This window comes from Erpetoichthys calabaricus, chromosome 3, assembly GCF_900747795.2.
Source record: "Erpetoichthys calabaricus chromosome 3, fErpCal1.3, whole genome shotgun sequence".
NCBI classification, from domain to species: domain Eukaryota; kingdom Metazoa; phylum Chordata; class Cladistia; order Polypteriformes; family Polypteridae; genus Erpetoichthys; species Erpetoichthys calabaricus.
Window position 1 is genome coordinate 291,018,280 of NC_041396.2, and position 26,480 is coordinate 291,044,759.

The 26,480-nt window shown below is 42.1% G+C and overlaps 1 protein-coding gene across 2 annotated transcripts in view; it reads left to right on the top strand.

The window, feature by feature from the left end:
- The first annotated feature begins 13,995 nt into the window (after positions 1–13,995).
- Positions 13,996–26,480, top strand: part of LOC114649088 (leucine-rich repeat-containing protein 3-like) — a 49,053-nt gene continuing 36,568 nt past the window's right edge. Inside the window, exons 1-2 of one of the 2 annotated variants that reach the window (XM_028798518.2) lie at positions 13,996–14,168; positions 17,043–17,128. The gene's annotated coding sequence lies outside the window, so the exon portion shown is untranslated. The other variant, XM_051924373.1, reaches the window with a different exon arrangement.

A 26,480-nucleotide genomic window follows, 5' to 3' on the forward strand; every position in this document is an offset into this window, starting at 1 on the left:
TCGGTGACTTAGCACTGTTATCTCTTGCATCTTCTCCCCGTGTCTCCGTGTGTTTTTTCCCGTCATATATGCTCGTTATTACCTTAATTGGCGACTCGTAATTAGGCCGACTGCAGCCCTGAGCAACTTTATGCCCAAAAATATCCCTTGACCCCGCGACCATGTACTGGATTAAACCAGTTCGGTAATGGCTGGAGAGTAAGTGTGAATGATGAACAACAATAGAAACAGGACAGATAGACCAAGTGTTTAAAGCGGAAGACATCGGCTGTCACAAAAAGGACGCGTAGCCATCGATAAAGACTCCAACAGACCACGCATGTCTGAAAAGCACCGCTTGCACGCAACCATTTTTTGACAACGTGTTATTCAACGTGAATTCATTGGTGTGGCGTTGAGTAAAAAAATAGTAAAATTGTTTATTTCTATTCGTGTGTGATGCCTTTCTCAGTTCTGACTTCCAGGGGCATTCGGTGGAATGAAGGCGGGTAGACAGATGGGTTGGATTTCATATTCATTCAATCGCTAAACGCATCCAGCAATGAAGCATCAGTAAACAAATAAACAAGCAGGATTAGCGTTTCCATTTTTGGAACTCCATACTAAACCTTTCTGTGTCTCCGAGGTATTATTTTTCTTCTCCTGCATTCTCCTCCCATCGCCGTTTGAAAAACCTGATGTCATTTTGGCAGCTGATTATGCCCCAGTGAGTAAATATCTGAGGAGCGCTGACCGCAGGCACACACATTGCCCCGCACGTCCGTCTACCTTCGTCCGTCTTTATTATCAGACTCGGGGGACCACTAACTACCTTTTTTTTTTTTTTTTACTCGGCAGAAGCCAATCCTGGCATGCACGTGATAGGACCCAGTCCTGGCCGGGCCGCCTTCAGGCGAACTCAAATCGCGCTAATTGGGTAGCACTAATAACCCAAAGGGAGGACAGGAGGCGTAAGACGTAAAAGACCTCAATAAACGTGACGCCCGCGTCGGATTTCCAGTGTTGCAGGTATAGTAAAACCGAACAGAAAGCCACTTTATTAAATAAATCGAGTTTTATTTGTGACATTTATATTGCATTCGCGAGGATATCCCGATAAATTGGATTTCTACTTGATTAACTCCTCTCCTCTCTCTTGGCGGCATTCTGCATGCATGAGTGGAGTTTGACATTTTGGTTCAAGGGCCGAGCCATAAAAAAAAAAATGACATTTTATAAAGTATCAGCTGTACTTCAACATATTTACATCACAATGCATGTCAAATATACAAAATTGTTCGTAATATAAATTTTCAATAGGAAGCAAGTCTCACATTAACACGTGAAAAAACTTACGAAAAAGATACCGTTAACGATATCTAAATGACAGAAAACGTTGCCTTTTACTTTTGGCCAACGTATTTTTATTGTGATAAAGATATGTTTTGTGACTAAATATTCACTTCCTTATTTTATCAAGTTAGGAATATGTTCATGAAGCGTAAAATTGGGTACTGTAGTGAACTGATTTGAAAGTTGGAGCGTTCTCTGTAATTTATTTGCTTCACCAAAGAGACCGATTTCGCATTTTTGTTTTTTAAATATCTAGTCATGGGGTGAGTGTGCAGTGTGATGGAGATTTCCTCAGACCACCACCCCGCTCTGCTGTTTGTACTGGCAGGCATATGTGCTGGGCGCTGGCGCACTAACATTTCAATCATTATGTTGTGCCAACAGGGACAGCTATCAGACTGTAAAAGAATAAAATACAGAAGCCAAAATGCACAGGCTGAAGTGACCTCTCGAGCTGAACTGGAAACAGCAAACTAATCTGTAAGTAAAATTGTTCAAAATATTTCTCTATCTGTTTTGAGGATAAGGGACATGCAAGAGAGAGCTGCTTTGGTTGGGACGGTTTATTGTATCCATCCGTCTAGGCAGCCTCTAAATTCACTAATCCAGGTCAGGTGGCCAGCTGGAGCCTATCCCAGCAAGCAATGGGCACATGCAGGAACAATCCAGGTGCCAGTTCATCACAGTATGACTGAACACACACATATCTGGAGACAATTAAGCAATTCACCTCACCTGCATGTCTTTGGATTGTGGGAGGAAAGCAGGGCAGACCCCCCATGCAAGGAGCAGTCCCCGGACCCCTTACTCTAAGGCTGCAGCGCTACCACTGCATCCCCATGTGGCGTGTTCATAGATTATTAACATTTTTTCATTAACTGTGGCCTTTAAAAAACACAAGGAAAAAATGCCTTTTATTTGAGATTTACTTTAGCAACATAGTGCATCCGTTGGCCTGACCTGACCTTCCCTTAACCTCTGCCCTTAGTTGTATGTGACCTGTAAATGATATTCTCAGACCCGTTTATGCCAGTACAGGGTCACATGGGCATGGGGTCTATTTGGGCAGCACAGCGCACAAGGCAGGGACAAACATTGCACTCTTAAAAGCAAAGGTGCCAGACTGGTTCTTCAGAGTGATGCCCTAGGGGAAACATTTCTGAATGCCAAAAAGCCATCCACATGAAGGTTCCAGAAAGAAAATCTATTGATTTATATGTGTAGCAGTGTCCATAAATAGATGGTGACAGATTTGTGCAAACCCGATGGCTTCCTGAATTTAAAAGGATCCTCGCTGCATACAGTCACACAGACGAGTTCAAGTTGTCTCGATTTGTTGTGTCCTGCTTGGTCGCCCAATAGACATTAAAGATTTCTGCTATGTCCACAGATTAGGAAACCTTTTCAAAGGTCAATTACCCAAATAAATATGCAAAGATGCCTTCCTGAATGAAATGCTACTTTGTCAAGCAATGGTTCTTTGAGGGCGCAGTGCAGGTTAGGTTGCCTCGCAGTTAGGAGACCCGGGTTCGCTTCCCGGGTCCTCCCTGCATGGAGTTTGCATGTTCTCCCCGTGTCTGCGTGGGTTTCCTCCCACAGTCCAAAGACATGCAGGTTAGGTGCATCGGCGATCCTAAATTGTCTCTAGTGTGTGCTTGGTGTGTGTGTGTGTATGTCCTGTGGTAGGCTGGCACCCTGCCCGGGATTTGTTCCTGCCTTGTGCTTGCTGGGATTGGCTCCAGCAGACCCCCCGTGACCCTGTGTTAGGATATAGCGGGTTGGACAATGACTGACTGACTGACTGCCTGGTTCTTTGAGGAACCACACAAGCCAATAAAGTGCCAGTTTAGAGCCAGCATGTTCAACAGTGCATCCATTTTCTACAGCAGGATTGTGGGGAAGGACTTTTACTGCCTACAACAACATAGGCCACTTTCAGACTCTGTTCAGTGTAGCCTGTTTGTCTATTATATACATTAATGATTTGTGTTTTGTCCGCATAGCCCAATGAACCAAATTCAAATGCAAAGTACTCTTCCCAGTATCAAATGGTTCTTTTTCAAGCAAAGGAGCTACTAGGAACCACATAACCCAGTAGAATGCCATTAAGGAACCAATATTATTAAGAGTGCTAGACCGGGTGCCAGTCTATTCACACTGGGCCAGTTCAGCATTACCAGTTAACCCTAACCTGCACCTCCATGTGGGTGGGAGATGTAAAAAGAAAATCAACACCTTCCTGGTAAGAACACACAAACTCCATACGGACCATGGACACTGTATGTGCGAAGCAGCAAAGCTACAGTGCTGTGACTGTCATTATGTTTTCATTTTTCGTGGCATGCTTACTCTTTTTGAAGTCTGAGATATTTTACAGCTCCCATTGCTGTCACACATAAAATGGGAGCTATATAAAAACAATCAGACTACCTTGAGAAGAAAAAAATAAAAACAGTGCATAATATTAATGTAATGTCATTGACAGTAATCCGTGTGATATCTTCTGTAATGTAAAACAACAGCAATACTGTATGAAGGCCCATCCATTCATTTTTTTCAGACTGATTATTCACTTTATGGCCGGTGCCCATCATGAAGAAGGCCACCATAGAAATCACTCAGACACACACCCAGACTTACTCATATGAGATCAAGGCAGAGACAATGTCATGTAATTAATGTAAAGTGTATGAACAGAGCCAATAGGGAGAATCTTCAAACTCCACAAAGAAACTGTCTGAATCTTGGAGGTGACATGGTGCCACACTAAGGGGGTTCACATCCTGGTTGCTTCATGTGTGGAGTTTGCATGTTCTCCACTTGTCCACTTGAGATCCCCCAAAATAGTTCAAAGATTGGGGTTTGGGCCCCTTCCAGGGATTGTTCCTGCCTTGCACCCTAATTGTTGCTGGGATAGGCTTCAGCTTCCCAGTGATCCTGCTCTGGAGAAGTGGGTATAGACAATGGTTGCACTGTTGAACATACTGGTTCTTATCTGGCACTTCATTGGGTTGGGTGGTTCCTTTAAAAAACATTGTTTGACAGAGAACCATTTCATTCTGGGAGGGCATCTTTGCATATTCAATTAGTTCTTTGGATTTTGAATAGGTTCCTAATCTGTGGACAAAACAGAAATCTTTATTGTCTAGTATGTGACCCACCAGGATACAACAGAGCAAGAAAACCCAAACGTGTCCGTGGTTTTTCTACAGGGATGTGTAAAAAGATTCAGCACTTCTTTTTTTTTTTAACTCTATTTATGAAGAATTTCAAAAACAAATGACATCACTTTTCTACATAGTCACCTTCCTTTGCGATGCCATTTTCTGAGCATCGTACCAACTTTTTAATGCCATCAGAAAAAAAAAATGTTTTTGTCTGAGCGCATAGCGACTGATGCACCACTGCTTTCACATCGGGGTTCTTTCTTCATTCCTGGTGGTCGTGGCTGTAGCTGGACGTCCGCAGCGCTCTGCATCCGTCAAACTAGTACGGCCATTTTCGAACATTTCAATCCACTCATAGACGACTCTACGAGAGATAACTTTATCCCCACACTGAGCACACAAGCAGGGATGAATTTGTGCTCCTGGCAAACCTTCTGCCCACAAAACTCGTTTGACAGAACGCTGTTCCTCTTTGGTGCAATCGCAGCCATCTTCACCACAGGGTGACAGCTCTTATAGTGAACTGCAACGGCCACCGGCTTGCCACACGGAGCTAGTCACGTGACACTGTGAGACACGCCCAAAGACTCCTCCTCCCGCCTTCACCGTTTCCAACGAAAATATAAAAGTGCGGAAACTTTTTGAACGTCCCTCGTATTAACAGAAGACACTAATGATACCGTCATGAGCTCATTGCTAACATCTACAGAACAAGAACTACTTGAACACTCCAGTCACGATTACCACTGGGATGACAGCACAGCTATTACGAGGGTACGTGCTAATGCAGACTGTAATGGGTCCGCCGGCATCCCGTCTAGAGTGTGCCCTTCTTTTCTACCAGAATCAGGCTCACCGTGTCCATCAGAGAGTTAAGCGAGCGCCGCAAATGGTCTGATTAATAATTCATCTCTTTAAGTGCATACCGGCTTTGTTAAGACCAGGGTTATTAGAGATTGATGTCTACCCCCAAAGCATCAGCTGCAATGAAGGGCCAATCGCAGGACTGGGTACCCTTTTTATTATGTTTTATGAACCCACTTATTCAGTGCTTGAGGTGGGCTTGTACTCGCCAGGGTATATTCAGTACTGGCACTTCTCACAATCTCTTTGTAGTACAATGCCACACGTGTTAACTGATTATTGTTTCCTCCATCCACTTGACTGTCCCCTTCGTCTGTCTTACCACTATGGGGAGTAGACAGGGCCGGATTTTCCTATAGGCTAACTAGGCTTCAGCCTAGGGCCTCAAGATCAAGAGGGGCCTACATTCAAATTGTTAGCAAAATTAAAATTACACTATTCTAAAAACAGTGAACACTAAAACACTGAACCAAAAATAAGGAGAAATTCTACGCATATGACTAATAAACAAACATAAAAATGTATTTGTTAAGATCAACGCGTATTACGTATTTTATTATCTCTCATGTAATTTACAAACTTAAAAATGGAAGGTGAAAGGGCCTCATAAGTGGAATAGCCTAGGGCCTCTTTTCATATAAATCCGGCCCTGGGAGTAGAGCATTCAGTTGCTCTGCTCCCCAGCTCTGGAACTCACTACTTAGAAATACTGAATCATTTTCACTTTTCAAATCTAAAATTAAAACTCATTTGTTTAAGACTGCTTTTTCTCTTTGATTACAATTGCTCTTTCTGACTTTGTATTTTAGTTTTGCTTATAATCTGTTTTATCTATTATTCGGTGTCCTTGAGTGTTTAGAAAGGCGTCTACAAATAAATAAAATGTATTATTACTATTATTACCTCCTAGGAACTGTAGCAAGAACATTTAAACACAACCTTGGTAGCTGCAGAAACCAGGAGCCCCCTTCTTCTTTTTTCCCCCCACTGCTTTAGGGGCATTTATTTCGGCTGTATCAGTCACAAAGCCCACACCAGGACCCCACTCTGGACCAACATGCTAATCCTTTGTTCCATTTTGTTTCTGCCCACCTATCAGTCATCTGCTTCATCGGATACAGATAAGGATGACAGGCTGACCCAATGGAGGAGATGTCGGACACAAGTTTGCTCACGCTGAGACTGTATCAAGTCAGCAGTCAGGATGCTGGCTTGTATTTTGATTGTGGGAGGAAATTCAAACAAACAAGCGAGTGCTGTAATTAGGTGCCATTCGAGCCTCTGCGTCCCCGCGCCACCCTATGCAGCTCTCTCTGTTCTTTGTATTACTACTGTTATTGATGCAGAGTGGCACATTGACTTAACTCTGTTCTTGACACGTGAGAGCTGCATTCAAATCTCTGCCGGCTCACTCTCATGTTCTGCTCACATCCTTATGTTTTTTGTTTTGTTCTCCTTGTGTGCTGCATTACTGAAACAGACCCCAAATGAAATAGTGTGGGCATGCGCTCGAATGTGTCCTGCAAATGGATGGATGGATGTAATGAGTGACATTAAACTAGCAGTAGTAACTGAGCCACACCATATCATATCATATCGTCTTTTAAATCCACTTAATTCTGAGCAGTGTTCTGGGAGGCTAGAGCCGATCCCAGCAAGCATAAGAGGCCAAGCAGGAGCAATCTCTAGACAGGGTGCCAAGGTGAACACACGCACACACACACACACACACACACACACACACACACTAAGGCCAAATTAGTGTCGCCAGCCCACCTAACCTGCATGTCTTTGGATTGTGGGAGGAAGCCCCTGCAGAACTCTGGAATGTGAACCCTGATCTCCTTGCTGCGAGGCAGCACTGCCACCACTGTGCTATCATGCCGCCCCCTTCAGCGGCACCATCACATTATTGTTATTATCGACTCTACTAATGTCAGTAATACAGCGACTTTGTTACTTTTCTTCTCATTAAAAATTTATTCTGCTTTTATAATCCTAATTCCTGTGAGACCATGTGCAGTAGCGGTTATACAAATAAAATGTGATTGGAAGTAAATTATTATTACTTTTTTTGTATACGAAGTGTAGGGAAAGCTATTGTAATTGTCCAAAATATCGAGATTTTGATGAATCTCGACGTTTTAGACCTCCCAGAGTCCAGAAGTACCATTTTTGATATTATGTCTGTCTGTCTGTCTGTGTGTGTGTGTGTGTGTGTGTGTGTGTGTGTGTGTGGGGGTGTGTGTGGGTGTGGTGTGTAAACACGATAACTTGAGTTAACTTTCACTAAGATCAACCAAATTTTGCATACAAGTGTTAGGTACAAAACTTTTGAGCGATTTCCGCTAACCGGACGTGGTACTTTACCTGAACATATACTCGATTTATTTTTTTTATTATTTATTCAGCTACAGAGTCAGATTTATTCAACTTAACTTTTAAAACAAGTGTTTAATATACTGTATTATTACTTTGATTTGATTTGTTGTTGATGGTTCTTTAATGTACATAATATACAAATAGAATCATTGTCTTGCGGTTTACTCCTCAAATATCCATCCCCATATCTGAGTATATGAGGATGTCTAGGTATCTGAGTATATGAGGATGTCTAGGGGAGACCACTCCCGATATTTAATAGTAGTAGTATCGCATAGCACCCTTTAGATGTATGGGATTTTACACCTCAAAGGCTGAATCATCGAAAAGAAAATAACGGAGCACAAAGCAGGCCGACATTGCGAGTCACACGCTACAAGGAGCAAACAGGCGAGCAGGCGGCTGCTGAGTAAATCCTCAGCCATTACTCACCTGCCTGCTAATTCATCAAAGCTGATAGGCCTGTAAATGAGGCTCATTCGTCAGAAAGCAGACCTAAATGGCAGTGTCCAGCAAGAAAGGCAGCGCCCCACTTACAGGGCGGATAAGGTGTTCTTAATCAATCAGTGCCGGATGCAGCAAACGTGACCTGTCATGGACCAGCACCCCATCTTGGCTCAGTAGTGTACCTGCATTCTTAACAATGATGGCTCTTTAATGGCACTTTACTGGGTTGTGTGGTTCCTCATAGACCGATTGCTTGACAAACTACCATAACAGTCTGGGAAGGCTCCTCTGTATATGAAGTTGGTTATTTGAGTTTTGAAAAGATTCCTAATTCTGTGGGCAAAATAGACATCTTTAATGTTTAACCATCAACCTGAAAGTATACAAAAGATCAAGAAAACCCAAACGTAGCTTGTGTGACTGCATACAGCGAGAATCATTTTAAAATCAGGAACTCATTGTCATTTTACAAATCTGATATCATCTATTCCTGGCTAGTTTTCAAACTTGTTAGAGATCTAAATACATAAAGATTCCTTCTGGAATCTCCATGTGGATGGTTCTTTTGGAAACCAAGATAGATTTCCTTATGGCATTGCTCTGAAGAGCCACTTTGCGACCTTTATTTTTAAGAGTGTGACTGATGCCTAATGATTCTGAGATGGGCTTAACTTCCTGAATTGGATTATAGAATGGTTGACTGACTGACAAACGTTTGGGATATGTCCGCATGGATCCTCCAGGCAAAAAAGTATTTTGGAAAGTGGTACTCTGCACCCTATGAAAAGCAATCATTAGAACAATCTAGACGAGAACAGGCCATTCTGCCAAAAAAGCTCACCAGTCCTATCCACTTAATTCTTCCAAAATAACAGCAAGTTGAGCTTTGAAGGTCCCTAAAGTCCTCCTGTCCACCACATTACTTGGTCACTTATTATATGTGTCTGTGGTTCTCTGTGTAAAGAAAAACTTCCTAATGTTTGTGTGAAATTTCCCCTTCACAAGTTTCTAACTGTGTCCCCGTGTTAGATAGATAGATAGATAGATAGATAGATAGATAGATAGATAGATAGATAGATAGATAGATAGATAGATAGATAGATAGATAGATAGATAGATAGATAGATAGATAGATAGATAGATAGATAGATAGATAGATAGATAGATAGATAGATACTTTATTAATCCCAGTGGGAAATTCACATTCTCCAGCTGCAGCACACTGATACAATAAATAATATTAAATTAAAGAATGATAATAATGCAGGTGAAAAACAGACAATAACTATGTATAATGTTAAATGTTAACGTTTACCCCCCCCAGGTGGAATTGAAGAGTCACATAGTTTGGTGGAGGAACGATCTCCTCAGTTTGTCAGTGGAGCAGGACAATGACAGCAGTCTGTCGCTGAAGCTGCTCTTCTGTCTGGAGTTGATACTATTCAGTGGATGCAGTGGATTCTCCATAATTGATAGGAGCCTGCTGAGCGCCCGTCGCTCTGCCACAGATGTTAAACTGTCCAGCTCAATGCCAACAATAGAGCCTGCCTTCCTCACCAGTCTTTCCAGGCGTGAGGTGTCTTTCCTCTTAATGCTGCCTCCCCAGCACACCACCGCGTAGAAGAGGGCGCTCGCCACAACTGTCTGATAGACCATCTGCAGCATCTTATTGTGTTCTTGATGAACTCATTTTAAAGTCCCCATCTCAATCCACAGGACTAATTCCCTTCATAATTTTAAACACTTCAGTCAGGTCTTCTCTGAATCTTCTTTTGCTTAAACTGTAAATGCTCAACTCTTTTAATCTTTCCTCATAACTCAACCCGTCATCCTGCAATGAACCTTGTTGCTCTTCCAGGACCTTTTCTAGCACCGTTATGTCCTTTTTGTAGCCTGATAGAACATGCTCCATGATACAATTTGTATTATTATTGTATTTAGTGGGCGGCACGGTGGAGCAGTGGGTAACGCTGTTGCCTCGCAGTTAGGAGACCTGGGTTCGCTTCCCGGGTCCTCCCTGCGTGGAGTTTGCATGTTCTCCCCGTGTCTGCGTGGGTTTCCTCCCACAGTCCAAAGACATGCAGGTTAGGTGCATTGGCGATTCTAAATTGTCCCTAGTGTGTGCTTGGTGTGTGTATGTGTGTGTGCACGCCCTGCCTGGGGTTTGTTTCCTGTCTTGCGCCCAGTGTTGGCTGGGATTGGCTCCAGCAGACCCCCATGACCCTGTAGTTAGGATATAGCGGGCTGGATGATGGATGGATGTATTTAGCATATAAATCTACAGTATAATAAAACCTTATTGTTAAGTCATGCCATCTGAGAATAAACCAACTGTCTTCTGTGGTTATTACTGTACCACCTAATCTCCATGTGTGTATGTAAGACCTGTCGACTTCTTGCTAATTGACTTATTTACTGTATGTGTGTACGGTGCATTCAGAAAGTCTTCAGACTCTTTCATATTTTAATTAATAGATAGATAGATAGATAGATAGATAGATAGATACTTTATTAATCCCAAGGGGAAATTCACATACTCCAGCAGCAGCATACTGATACAAAAAAACAATATTAAATTAAAGAGTGATAATAATGCAGGTATAACAGACAATAACTTTATATAATGTTAACGTTTACCCCCCCGGGTGGAATTGAAGAGTCGCATAGTTTGGGGGAGGAACGATTTCCTCAGTGTGTCTGTGGAGCAGGACAGTGACAGCAGTCTGTCGCTGAAGCTGCTCCTCTGTCTGGAGATGATACTGTTTAGTGGATGCAGTGGATTCTCCATGATTGACAGGAGTCTGCTCAGCGCCCGTCGCTCTGCCACAGATGTCAAACTGTCCAGCTCCATGCCAACAATAGAGCCTGCCTTCCTCACCAGTTTGTCCAGGCGTGAGGCGTCCTTCTTCTTAATGCTGCCTCCCCAGCACACCACTGCGTAGAAGAGGGCGCTCGCCACAACTGTCTGATAGAACATCTGCAGCATCTTATTGCAGATGTTGAAGGACTCCAGCCGTCTAAGGAAGTATAACCGGCTTTGTCCTTTCTTACACAGAGCATCAGTATTGGCAGTCCAGTCTAATTTATCATCCAGATGCACTCCCAGGTATTTATAGGTCTGCACCATCTGCACACAGTCACCTCTGATGATCACGGGGTCCATGAGGGGTTTAGGCCTCCTAAAATCCACCACCAGCTCCTTGGTTTTGCTGGTGTTCAGGTGTAGGTGGTTTGAGTTGCACCATTTAACAAAGTCATTGATTAGGTCCCTATACTCCTCCTCCTGCCCACTCCTGATGCAGCCCACGATAGCAGTGTCATCGGCGAACTTTTGCATGTGGCAGGACTCCGAGTTGTGTTGGAAGTCCGATGTATATAGGCTGAACAGGACCGGAGAAAGTACAGTCCCTTGTGGCGCTCCTGTGTTGCTGACCACAATGTCAGACGTGCAGTTCCCAAGACACACATACTGAGGTCTGTCTTTAAGATAGTCCACGATCCATGCCACCAGGTATGAATCTACTCCCATCTCTGTCAGCTTGTCCCTAAACAGCAGAGGTTGGATTTTGCGATAAAACTGTTACATTAATGCTTTCCCTCATCAAACAACACTTAATATCCCAGAATGGCCAAGTGAAAACAAGATTGGATAAGGGTGCAATTTGTAAATTTGTAAAAACTAATACAATGACACAAGTATTCAGACCCCTTTCTTTGGCTCAGCTGCCACCCATTCTGTTGATCATCGCTGAGCTGTTTCTACACCTTTGTGTCGAGTCTACCTGTGGATCACTTAGTAAAAACACACATCTGTCTACAGAAGATCCACAGTTGAGCACAAACCAAGCCATGAGGTCGAAAGAATTGCCTGCAGAGTTTATAGAGACAGGATTCTGTCAAATCATAGATCTAGACAAGGCTACAAAAACACTTCTGAAGCAACCAGGACTCCTCCTAGATCTTTCCACTCAGACAAACTGAGCTATCAGCAGTGAAAGGCCTTATTAAGAGAGGTGACTAAGAACCTGATGGTCACTCTGGCTGAACTCCAGATCTGTGTGGAGTGGTAGAAACTTCTAGTAGGGCAACCACCAGTGCAACACTTCACTGATCTTAACGTATAGGCAGACTGGCCATGCAGAGTCATCTAATCAATAAAAGACGCATGGAAACCCTCTTGGAGTTTGCAAAAAGGCCCTGGTCTGATGAAACCAAGATTAAACTGTTTGGCCTCAGTTCTGAGTATTGTGTTTAGAGGAAACCAGGCACCACTCATCACCTGTGCAATATCATACCTTAACTTGAGAAGGCTGGTGGTGGACACATCAGGGACTGAGAAACTAGACAAGGTTAAGAGAAAGCTAAAAGGAGCAAAATACAAAGATACCCTTAATGAAAACCTGCTCCACAGCACTCTGGACCTCAGACCGGACCAAAGGATCACAGAGAAAGGGCAACACAGGGAGTGGCTTAGGGACAACTATGTGAATGAATCTCTTTGAGTAGCCCATCTGGACTTGAAACCTAACGAACATCTCTGGAGAGACCCGAAAACACCTGTCCATTGACGGTCTCCATCCAACCTGAGCAACCTTGACACTCTGCTAGGACACTCTGGCTAAGCTCCAGAAAACCTGTGTGGAGATGGGAGAAACGTCCAGAGGAACAACCATCACTGCAACACTCTACCAGTCTGGGATTTATGGAAGAGTGGCCATAAGACAAATGGAAGCCCCCTTGGAGTTTGCAAAAAGGCACCTAAAGAACTCTCAGATTGTGAGAAATGAGATTCTCTGGTCTCATGAAAGCAAGATTAGCATTAGGTTTGGTGGAAACCATTTACTGCTTATCACCTGTGCAATACCATTCCAACAGTGAGGAATGGTGATGGTAGCATCAGGGGCTGGAGGACTATACAGGACTGAAGGAAAGCTCAGTAGAGCAAAGTACAGTAATGAAAACCTGTTCTGGAGTGCTCTGGACCTCCAACTGGGCTGAAACTTCAATGGCCCTAAGCAGAAAGAAAAGACAACACTGAAGTGGTTTCAGGACAACTCTGTGAATGTTCTTGAGTGGCCTGGCTGGAGCCCAAACCTGAATCAAACATCTCTTGAAAGGCCTGACGAGAGCCGTCCACCAATGGTCTCCATCCAGCTTGACAGAGTGCTTGAGAGGATCTGCAGTAAAGAATGGCAGAAAGTCTCCAAATCCAGTTGTGTAACGCATGTAATGTCAAATCTAAGAAGACTCCAGGCTGCCCAAGTACTGAGGAAAAGTTCTGAATACTTGTGTCAATATGATTTTTTTTTTTTAAGAAATGTGCAAAAATTTCTAAAATCTTGTTTTTGCTTTGTCACACTGGAGTATTATGTTGTTTGATGACAGAAAAAAATAACATAAACGATTTTAGCACAAGGCTGTAACATAACAGAATGTTAAGAAAGAGAAGACGTCTGAAGACTTTGTGAATACAGTGTACGTATGTGCTTATTTATTTAATGCAAAGATTGACGGACTGCCACCATTAGAAATACGAATCGATAGAACCCAGTAAATATCGATTTGATTAATGACGATTATTGCCATTAGTTCTCTTGTGTACAACCCTTATTAGTAGTAACTGAAGAGGCGTCCCGTCGAGGACAGGTGTCTACTGGGATGGATTATGATTTAATATAAAGTGATGCTTGTCAGCACGGAATACCCAGAAGAAAACGTGCTTCTGGATGACGCCAATGAGCGGCGGCGGCGGCCAAGAAGTGTGTGTCCCTTTAAATCCGGCCGCACCTTGGGACAGCCTATTTCATGAAATCTGGGAGGGTCAATCTATTGGAGAGAAAAAAAGGAAGTCTAAAACCGAGCGGCTGCCTCGGCTAGTCTGGCAGAGGGATGCGAGGTAGCATCTCTAAACGGCGAACTTGCATAAATGAGCGACACCAGCTGTCCGACTGGAGAAGCTCCGCTGGATCGCTTGCGGTGAGAGAGGGGGCTACGCCGTTCCGCCTTTGAAGTCCCGAAGATCAGGGACCCAATAAAGAGTGGGAGTCCAGAAGTCACGGTCCGTCCAGCTTTCCGAATTGGTGCGGTGGTCGAGGTGCAGGGGTGTGGATTGGGCAGTGGGATGTGCGGAGGATGTCTGTTTGTACTTCTCATCATCATCACGACTGCAAACATTCGTATGACAAAATAGTGAGGCTTTTTAAAATTACATAATGTATAGATGGACGCGCAGTCTTCTCCGTGTTTCGTCTAAGTCTTAACAGCATCCTACTCCGCCTTTTATCTTACGTAACCATTTTTCAGGTAACATTTGAGCCTTTTTCCTATCCTATACAAATATTTCTTTTTTTAAATTTTGATGGAGTTGGTGCCAATTACTACTGGTCTCCATGGTCTTTGAATCTCCTCCTATTCTTTTCATAGACGGTAAGTAAGTACACTTTTGAAGATGGGAGGGAACGGCTTTAAAACTCGAGGGGTTACCAATTATGTTTAATGTTTTTTTTTACCCACCGTTTTTTTGTCCTGGTTTACGCCTACTTTATTTAGTCAGTAATCGGTAATTAAAAAAAATAAATAAATAAAGGAAAGCGTTTCCTCAGCCTTACTCTCCTCTCTGCTCTGCAATACCCGAACTTTCGGGTCTCAAACACTGGGAACTGTCACCTCATCGGCTTTTTGTCTTGTTCCCCGATTTCAGATTTATCTTTATGTCGGAGTTCGTTTATGTCACTACACGCCTCTTATTACTGACGGCTTCCATGTGGCAGATCGATACGATTGATTTGGACCCCACTGTCCTTACAAGTTCACATACCAGCTATTTATTATTGATGGTGTTACTTCTTCCATCCCCCGTAAGAAGCGCGGCGTGAAAATGAATCACCGATTTCTTACACTTTCAGCTCAAATGTCTTGTTTATTACTTATGTATTGTCCCCAATTATTTATTGAATGCTTTTTAACAAGAACAGACAGATTTCTGGACTCCCATTACAACACACTCTCGCATGTTTTTATTCATGGTATATCAGTCAATCTCTTTTAAGGCAGGCAGAGTGGCTTAGTGGTTACTGCTTTGGACTTCAAACCCCGCGGGTGTCGCTGGCGGTGCTGTATGACCCTGAGCAACTCACTTCACCTGCCTGTGCTCTAATTGGGGAAAACATAAAATAACAGAAATGAAACTAATTGTATCTCAGATTTTGCAAGTCGCCTTTGATAATGGTGTCAGCCAAATAATAATATGGACTATATTAAATAAAAGATTTATTACAGTTGAATTCAAGACTCTATACAGAACAGTCCTCCTTTCCTTCACTTGATGTACACTCCGACAAGTCCTGGCCCTTTCATGGCACTTGACTGGCTTGGGCAGTTTCTCATAGAGCCCTTGCCTGACAAAGAACCTTCTCATTCTGAGAATTCTTTGCACATTAAGTTTGTTCTGTGGGTTTTGAAAAGATTCTTAATATATGGACAGAGCAAGAAATCTTTAATGTGTAGTATAGGCAACCTATAAGAAGATACAACAGATCAAGAAAATCTGAACTGTCTGTGTTATTGTATGTAATGATAGTCCTTTTACAAATCAGGAACCCACTGGCATTTTACAAATCCATTACCATCTATTAACGTCAATTTTTGGAACATGTTACGGATCTAAATAGATAAAAAGATCTTTCTGGAACCTTCATGTGGATGGTTCTTTTGTGAACTAAAAACGGTTCCTCGTACTGCATCTCTTTGGCACTTTTGTGTTACAAAATACACTTTCCTTTTCATTACCTCAAATATTTCGTGCAAGGCATTATAAACATATTTTTGTCTTTCTTCTAAAAATGATTGTAATAAAGGCCTGTAATAAAAGGGAAATTGTAGTTAAAAACCTATAAATATGTATTTTTATATCATTTAAAATGTTGTGCAAGTCACCATATAAGTCTTTTCCTCATTCTTTTGACAGTTTGTTATGGAACTGTTCGGAATAAATATTCCCCCTTGACAATCTAAGTTCTCTTCAGAGCACTATCCAAAATTAAGGCTTGCTTTCTTTCTTTTTCCCTTACAATCTGTAAAATTTTGTTTAAGGTACAGTTAGAAATAAATATTTTCTTTATTACATTTAATATTTTATTCAAGGCACTATAAAGCATTCCAGTTTCTTCTATGAATGATTTATGCAGTACTCCTCATAGTCGTGTTATCTTTCTTTAACACTGTTCAAGGCACTATATAAAGGAGAGTGGTTCCTGCCTTGTACCCTGTGTTGGCTGGGATTGGCTCCAGCAGACCCCGTGACCCTGTGTTCGGATTCAGCGGGTTGGAAAATGGATGGATGGATGGACGTGTTGCACGTTGATTAGCACATACGAGTAAGAATGTCATTGTGACAGTAATGGCCCCGTGAAGCTCTCTATGTATGTTACAGTATTTTTCTCGCCGTACATATTTCTTTTCGCCATTTGAACGTTGCTCTTCCATCTCGGACGGAAACCTCGCCATTCGATTTTTATTGAATAAATCATTTTTATTACTTGGCTAACGTCAGGTATAATTTGGTTACGTTTCTTTCGGTTTTTTTTTCAGTTGGAGCACAGAGAGGTGAAGTTACTTGATCATGGTCACACAGTGTCAATAGAGGGATTTGAACACACAGCCTCAAGGGTTGAGGTCCAGAGCTTTTATTATCGCACACACCAGGGCAACCAAAGGATCTGGACAGCCTTAATATTTAATCTGTTGTTTAAATTATATATACAGTATATATATATATATTATATATATTTTACCTTCACGTTTTCTGCAAATCCTATTTAAGATTTTTTTCTATGTTTGATTTTAACACAGCGGGTTTCCTGGCCAGGCTTTACCTCTGAAGGCTTCAGCTCCAGTTTGAGCGCCGGCCGGGTCTCCGCGGACCCTGATTCCACAAGGTAAGCAGCGGTTTAATTTCCCTGAAATGAAATTTAATTCAGAAGAAGTTCCTCCGGGGGACATTTTGAAGAGAGTTTCCCTTGTGTTAATTGCTCGAGTGATTAGAGTTCGTCCGTATTAATATTCATGCGAAGGATGCGTGTGAAGCGCAGTAGGTGCAGATCGCTCCGGCGCAGCGGGGTCTCGGGAGACTCCGTGACATGGACACGTGACCCGCTGACTGACTGTGTGTCACTGTCACTGTACGCCAAGGTTTTTCTCTGTAGGCTTCCCCCCATCTCCCTTGTGTAGTCTGACAAATGTCGTTCAGATATAGCGCCTTTTGTGTTTCAGTTTCCTGTTTTAGCAGGTCAGGTGAGGTACTAGACTGGGGTCTCGAAGGTAGCCCATGCAATCTGTAGCTTTCCCTTCGTCATGCGGAGAGCCCGTTTCCTGTGTTTCTAAATTCAAACCCCCTCATTGTTTGGCTTTGGCAACGACGGGTCTTTCTTCCATAAAGTTTTCCTGCTTTTAATCAGGCGGTGTTGCGTGAATTCTGACAAAGGTTTCTGAAACAATATGGCAAAGGAGTGGCGGACTAAACGAGCTACACCTTTGGGCCTCACACAATTTTAGAGTTTTTATTTTGCCTTTTATAATTTTATGTGGCGTTTTATGAGTAGTTTTAAATATATAATCAGTAAATTCATTTAATTGAAAATAATTTGTATTTTTCCCTTTGAAAACCTTGCTATATTAAATAATTAAAAGACATGTATGTTTGCAATTTTTTTGTGTCGATTGAAGGTCTTACATTTTGAAAAAAAAAAAAAAAACTATTTTTGAATTCCTTTACTGGTAAAAGCTGTAAACACTTTCAGCATGGGAAGGTCACTATTCATAAAATGTATTATTATTTTTATTATATACAAAAATTCAATAACAATTTCTCAATTTTCTTTAAGTTACTTTTCATACATCATACTACTTGAACACTGGACCTTTAATTTTGTTATATACTGTAGAGTTACATACACTTTAGTTATATTTATAGCTGTATACTGTATAACAATGTAATAAATATGCTAAGACAAACACAGAACAAGGAAAGCCACCGAATTTCACTGAAGTGAATTTAAACTCCTGAAATTCCAAATAAATTACAATTTTACTTCCTGTAGTTTATTTTTAGCACTGGAATGAATAAATTCCTTCATAAATTGACTCTAACTTTTACTGCTGCAGATTATATTACTCACTCCAGGTCACACAGTGGGTCAGCAGATGGATTGATCATCCATCCATCATCCAACCTGCTGTATCCTAACTACAGGGTCACGGGGTCTGCTGGAGCCAATACCAGCTAGCACAGGGCTCAAGGCAGGAAACAAACCCCGGGCAGGTCGCCAGCCCACCGCAGGGCGCACACACACACACACCAAGCACACACTAGGGACAATTTAGGATCGCCAATACACCTAACCTGCATATCTTTGGACTGTGGGAGGAAACCGGAGCACCCGGAGGAAACCCACACAGACACGGGGAGAACATCCGAACCCGGGTCTCCTAACTGTGAGGCAGCAGCGCTACCCACTGCGCCACCTGGATTGATCATTGTTGGCTTATTTAGCGCCCATTTATATTGAACACCATTCCAAGACCTTGTTTTCACAATGTGGCATTCCGTAAGTTCACACAAGTCAGTGACACAGACTTATCCTTGTTGCTTGTGCAGTGTCTCTTCATGGTGAACACCACCCCAGAGTCTTGCTGAGGTGCACAACAGATTTTATTTCCACAATGTGAACAGAAACTGGTTAGGTAGGTATCCCGTGCCTGGTCATACTGTGGTTATACTGTGAGCCAGTGGAAGAAGTGGTTCTTGTTTTGCATACTGCCTTTTCATAGTGACCAAAACTTCAAGATTTCTTACAGATACAGTACAAGTGTTTCCATACTTGCACATGGCAAGCAGTGGAAGGCGAAGTGACTAAACTCAAGTCCACCCGATAATATGAGACTGTTTGAGACGGATTTGTTTTATGTATAGTGCCTGTCTTTGGTGAACACCTTCCCACTATGCTTTTCACATGCAATGTATAATCATATAGTTCTACTTGTCTCAGGATCACAAAGGAGATGTAGAGCCCAACACCTCAGAGCTACCACTCCGCCTTAGTAAAGTGTCCCATAGTAGGCTAAGAATCTGCGCTAATATCCAGAAGGTTGCTGGTTCAAATTCCCGTTACTGCCAAAAGACATCCTTCTCTGCTGGGCCCCTGAGCAAGGCAGTTAACCTGTAATTGCTCCTGGGGTGCTGTACAATGGCTGACCCTGCACACTGACCCCCAATGAGTTAAACAAACTCCTAATAGAAGAGATTGTATAGGGTGAAATAAAGAAGAAAAAAAAACCTCCCCAGTTCTTTAAAACAAAACTTCAGCTGTTAACTGCTCACCTCATTGTGTGTTCCTAATTTAACTTTCTCAGAGTCTCGCCTCACAGGCAACATGGTGTATTGAAGCATCTCAGAGCCAATTCACAGTTCATTAGGTGGAGCACTTGCAAGTTTAAATCTGACCAAACAGTCCTCAGACATACTGTAATCCTCTGCCACAAAGTGTTCAACCTGCAACCCAGCTCTCTTCAAGGCCCAAAAACCACAGGGCACACAAAACTTCCTGGGTGATTCTGTGGAGCCCCAGCAGGTCAAACCTACCACTGTCTCTGCATATGACCCTAAAGCTGCCAAAGCTAACACTGTAGAAATATGAACACGGATGTACTTTAATGAACATGATGGGTGCACTGGGATTCTGTTTATAGTCAAAGGCGTCACATACAATTAATATCAATTCTCACCTGTGCCTTCCTTTGTGACTCTAATCAAGACTCTTCACCTGCCAGGGTTTAAATGAAGAATGATGGTTACAGTTATACCATGATAAGCATGTAATTGACTTTGAGATGTGTTCATTAATGAAAAGCACTATATAAGTATCAACCTCACTAACAAGTCCCTGCATAACTTTGTGACTCTGAATGTAGTATTTGACTTTGCTGGGCTTACACTGTAGAAGTACAGACAGAATATGAGTAGCATGCAAAGAGCTTTGGGGTACCGTTCACTATAGAATGGCACATTATGCAATAACTTCAATCTCATCACTGACTCCTCTCCTTCTTTTGGCTGTTAGGAGTCGCCACAGCGGGTCATCTTCTTCCATATCTTCCTGTCCTCTCCATCACCTGCATGTCCTCTCTCACCACATCCATAAATCTTCTCTTAGGCATTCTTCTGTTCCTCTTGCCTGACAGCTCTATCCATAACATCCTTCTCACAATATATCCAGCATCTGTCCTCTGCACATGTCCAAACCAATGCAATCTTGCCTCCCTGAATTTGTCTCCCCACTGTCCAACCTTGGCGGACCCTCTAATGTACCTGCATAACTTTCAATTTTACATCTAACCCCTCTCGGCTTACATTGTACAAATAAGGACACGACTATAGGATGATGAGCGTGTAATGTGTATCAGAATAGTATTCTGTGCAGGAAGGTGCTTTATAAAATCCTCTGCTACTGTGTCCAGTCCCCATCACCCTTTCCAATTCTTAGTATGTCACTTAATCTGCAAGGTTTGACATTTTAGAAACATGAGGACGCCCGTGTCACATTTAGACCATGTAAAGAGTGAAAGAATCAAGGAAGTGTCGCTTAACACCTTCTACAGTATCCTACGTGTATAGACCACAAAGTACATGTAAACAGGTATGGCAAAGTGCCATGTCAACCCAAACCTCAGGGCAAGGACAGCTGTTCCCTGTCCAGTACAGAGTCCACATGGCTCTTCTTCAACCCCAGTTGCAACTATCGGATGGATACTTTGTTCCAGTACACTCCTGTTCCCAGTTAGGCTGAGACATGTAATCCCTCAATAACTGGAACACTCCCTCTTGCCCAAACTCCCCAAAAAAATGAGTTTCAGCTCCCCGGTCTGGCAGTTCTATGGAATTATTTCATAGTGCGCCTTTTGTTTTGAACACCTTCAAAATGTGAGAGGTGTGTGGGGTCCACAATGACTTGAGTGCCTTGTTGTACTTTTATTAAGACTACATTTTTCCCTTTTTTTCTTGTTTATGTTTGGGGCCTCTACAAATAATGGCAGGCCATTTAGTCTGCTGCTCCCACAGGTTTGGTTTGGTTTGGCACGGCCTGATCTGACTGCGCCATCAAGATAGTGGGGTGTTCACTTGAGCAGCACAATAGGGTTACTCATTCCAGACTCCTGCTTCCGTGGGTGTAAAACTGCCTTTCCTGCTTTTGTGGGCACTTTTCCTTTCTTTCCTATCATTTCTCTGCAGCGTATTTCCGGACTTTCCTTAACTTGGTATAACCGGGAGGCTCCTTATCTATAAACACCTACAAGATCCCATTCCCCAAGTTTCACTGTTAAGGATTACCCAACCGTCTGATTTCGGGGGATATTTTTGGTGACCAATGAAGTGATTCCCTTTCTTTTATTTCTAGATATATTCCAAAAATGTCCTCAATAATGTCAAAGGTGGTCTGGACAACAAACATCATACAGCGGACAGGGGAGTAGTGTGGCAGGGTGGTGCTATTTTTTTTTTCCAATAACAATGCAAGTTTTGGTTTAATATATGTTAATCGGTTTCAAACTACTTTGTTTTCCTGTCTGTTTAAACAAACTTTTGCCTTTATGTCAACTCAATATGTAATTAGTAACGTCTGTAATTGCATTGCCCTGGCAACTTGTTACAGCATTCAGATTGCACTCACTAAACAGCACTATAAAAACTAAACAGAACTGCAGCCTAAAAAAGCTTGTCCTGGGGGCCTTGGACAAAAGGCAGGATTGGGGCATCGGCTCATCACAGAGACCATCCATGCATACATCAACACCAATTTTGGATCACCAGTTCACCCAACACACAACTTTGGGATGGGGAATAAAACAAAGAGCCTGGAGAAGAACAACCCACATAAGGTAGACATGGGGTGAACCTGCAAACTCCACAAAGAGGACAATGGAGCTGTGAAGCAGTAGCACGGACCAAAAAAAAAAAAAAAAAAAGCATTACACGAGCAAGAAGAGGAAAACTAATTTTATTTAAAAAAAAAAAAAAAAATGTTTATTTTTATATATTCTACTATAGCTACCATCCCAAAGTGCTTTACAGATCTAATGATGTAATGATACTACAGTATATAATTAGGCGCTTCCCACTACAGAAAACAAAGACTTCTTAGAAACTCAGGAAATTTCTGTAGCATTCCCACTGCAGAAACTCAGGCCTTTTGTAGTTTTTTTAGCTCTTACTCCAGGGTATTTACTTTTCGTTCAACCAGGAACTATCGTGGATGGAGTTTGGGTGATTGTGTCCACAACCAATGCCTCCATCTTACAAATCTGTCAGTAGTTTGCACTTTGGAAAGACAGATAGATCCAGTTCATGCTGCCAATCTCCCACTACCACATCTCACAGATGTTACACCGAATTCAGATCCGGTGACTGGGAAGGATGCTAAAGAACACTGAACTCAATGTCATGTTCATAAAACCAGTTTGAGACAAGTTTTGCTTTGTGACTTGGTGCATTATCATACTAGAAGTTGCCATTAGAAGAGGAGTAAATTGTGGTCAAGAAGGGATACTCTAGTAGGCTGTGGCATTCCATCAATGATTGATTGGTACTAATGGCCCCAAAGTGTGACAAGAAAAAAAATCCCCACACAATTACACCACCACCAACCAGTAGTGTTGGCACTAAGTAGGCTAGATGACAGGATTCATGCTGTTGGCACCAATTTGAGCCCTACTAATTATGTGTCTCAGCAGAAATTGAGATTCATCAGACCAGGCTACCAATGTCCAGTTTTAGTGAGCCTGTGCTCACTGTAGCCTCAGCTTGCTGTTCTTGGCTGGCAGGAGTGAAACCCGATGTGGTCTCCTGCTCTTGTAGCCCATATGCCTCAAGGTCTGACATGTTGTACATTCCGAGATTCTTTTCTACTCACTACAGTTCTCCAGATTGGTTATGGAAGTTGCAGTAGCATTTCAGTCAGCTGAAGCAGTCTGGCCATTCTCCTGAGAACTCTCTAATCAACATGGCGTTTCTGTCCTCAGAACTACTGTCATTGGTTGTTTTTTTTTTTTTGTTTTGTTTCTTGCACCATCCTGAGTAAATTCTAGAGACTGTTGTGCGTGAAAATCCCTGGAGATCAGCAGTTACAAAAATACTTACCAGCCCATCTGGAACCAACAATCAGGTCACAGGCAAAATTACTGAGATCACATTTGACCACATTCTGGTGTTTTGATTTAAACATTAACTGAAACTCCTGACCTGCTTCGCCATGATTTTGTGCATTGTACACATGATAGGCTAAATACATAATTGCATGGATACACAGGTGTGCCTAAAAATGTGCTCAGTGAGTGAATGTGCAGATGAAAAAAAGCATAACACACTTGTAAAAACGAGTAAAAATTAGGAAAAATGCTAATGTACATAAAAAAAAGTGTGGCCTGCCAGCTAAACGAGAACACAGGAAATATATATAAAATCCAACGTCTGTCTGTCTGTCTGCTTTTCATGAGAGAACTACTTAATGGATTTAGATCAGGGTTTTTTTTTTTAGAATTTGCTTGAGCATTCTGGTTGATTCTGCAACTTCTCTCATCGCACCAAGTATCATAGTTCGCTTGCGGTACCGATTTATTCTGAGAGAGAGGCTGAGGGGAGGGGGAAGCGGGCGGGGCCCTCCTCACTCATGCACCAGCCTCCGTTCGAGTCGGTCTGATGTAACATTGACGTGAGGACTTTAATCCCTCACATTCCTCTAATCACGATGGACATGCCCTTTCAATTCAAGAGATTACAGCTCCCAGTGAAGCTTTGCTTTGCAATGTTCATTAAACAGGGCCCAGGGACAGACACTCAAGTTGGCAGGGGTTGACCTTAGCTCACCGTGCTTCTCACATGTCAGACATTACAGTCACAGAGATCCTTTGAAGAAGGTAGCAAAAATCAGTCTCTGAATCCTGGTGGCTGGAGCTCCAGCCATTTTGGAAGCAGGATGGGTCCTAACAAGGGAAGAAGGTGCATGCCACCTTCATGTGCAATTTTGCTCAGTCAAAAGAAACACCAGATACTTACCTGCCTGAGCTTTGGAGTACCAGCAGACAATGTATGTGTAACTGGTGTGTATCAGCACACCCAGAGAGGATGTGATGCGAGGGATCAGTGTTATTATATATTTGGGTTGCTACATAACGAGGAGGATAACATGCTTAAATTCAGCAGTGAAGACACAAAATACAAGGAATCGATGCAGAACAATGAAGCACTTTCATAATATTCTCATTATGGTCAGCTGAAGTATCTCTTAATGAAAATACGATGAGTTTTTTTGTTTCTCTTTTAAATGCATGCAAAGTGCAAATGCGGCTGGAGTAGTGACATCACGTATACATGAAGCAGTTGAGGTGGTGTACGCTTACAGTGCGCATGCGTAAAAGTTCTATGCATGGCTACTACAGCTCTGCAAAATCCCATTGGCCTCGTAAAGCATCATGGGGTACTGGGCACCATTTCCGTGGCAAATTTCCAGGAAAATGTTCAGCGAACAAGGCCACAGTGATTAGTGTTGATTAGTGAGGTTGCAAATATGCTTTGTTCAACCATGACATTGTTCAGCAAATATTTTCTTGGAAATTCACCATGCAGCTGGCTTAGATGAACATTTCTGATCTACTTATGTCATAACCCGATTACTACACCAACTGGATTTACAGCATAAAAAAAAAAAAATTGATGGCCAATATAAGAATATTATGAGTACTGCCTCTGGATACTTAACACTGATCCATGTATCCCCGCAGCACAGCATTTCAAATTTGCAGGCATAATTAGCCATTTGCCTCAGCTACTAGTTAAAGTAAGCCTTAAAGAAGCCCTTCCCAAATCACTTTCATATGAAGTGTGAATAATACTACTAACAGATTTAGTACTATTTACAAGGTGTTTCTATCTTCCTCATGAATGAAAAAAGTGTGAAGCATCTGCACAGATACTGTATATGGGAAACAAATAAGATGTTCCAGCTGTGCCTGGAGCCATGACTTCAAGCAAAGGAACAAACCAGTCCCGCATCATGGTACAGCCAATGTGTGGTGTATGGTTAAAACTGTGAGCAAAATGATCTATATTTTATTTAATTATTGATAGTTTGTGGTAATTTGTTGCAATTTGCTTGTGATATTTGTTCTGCCAGTGTCTTTTGTTGTTTAAGGCACAGAGGCATAGTTGTTAGCACTGCTGCCTTATAGACATGATCACATAAATCAGTCTAGCAGAGTTGACAGATGCTCCTCTAGCCCTCAGGGACATTAAAAAGACCTTTACACCATAATATAAGCCACCAGTTCAGTCCTTCCTTCAATGTATTTCGCAGAGTTCAGTGAAGTAACCAAATATTTTCATGATTTCAAAAAAGACAGAGTGAAGAGAACTGGATAGGGGTTCGCTCATCACTATTGGCAAACACAGCATATTTACCACAAAAAAATGGTTTGGCAAATTTGACCCATCATCACTAGTCTCAAGCTATAAACAGTTAAGCACAGTAAATTATATTGACCAACACCATCTCAGTGGCCCATCACAATACCACACACAATAAGTATTGATTTTCATCATGAAACAATTCATGAATTATGCAAACTGCCAATACACTCAACTACAGAAATACAGTTATGTTTTTGTGGCTGACCAAGCTGAGCCATTCATACTTACTACTGATGTTCTTGTCATATATATATATATTATATATTTTAACTAGTGAACAGATATGTATAATAGATGATCTGGTACTTTCCTTTTACAACCGATGCCTACAGTCCCCACTACACTACCCGAGTTTTCTACCGTGAAGTATCGACTGATTGCTGTGAAGTACCAACAGACAATGAGCATTCAAAGTGGAGTTTCAGGAGCTGCACGACAATTCCAAAGTGCTGCGCAGTACAAGGGAGTGAGAGGCATCATAACAGCTGCACCCTGAAGAAAGGTGGTCTTGTTCATGTATCGATGTAAATTTAACCATCAAATACATCGACCATTATTTTCTAAAGTACCTTTCAGCTTTCTCACGTGGCATTCCGACAATGCATATTTTCACTAATATGAATTAAATCTTGCAACAAAGCTTGAACACTGGACCAGCCGGACGTATCCTTTCAAAAGCTCATCAGTTTGCTGGTAAAAGGCTGTAATCACTACAGCTTGGCCCTTTAATAAATCCATTTGTTTCTTTTCTGAATTCACAACACAGAGTCTCT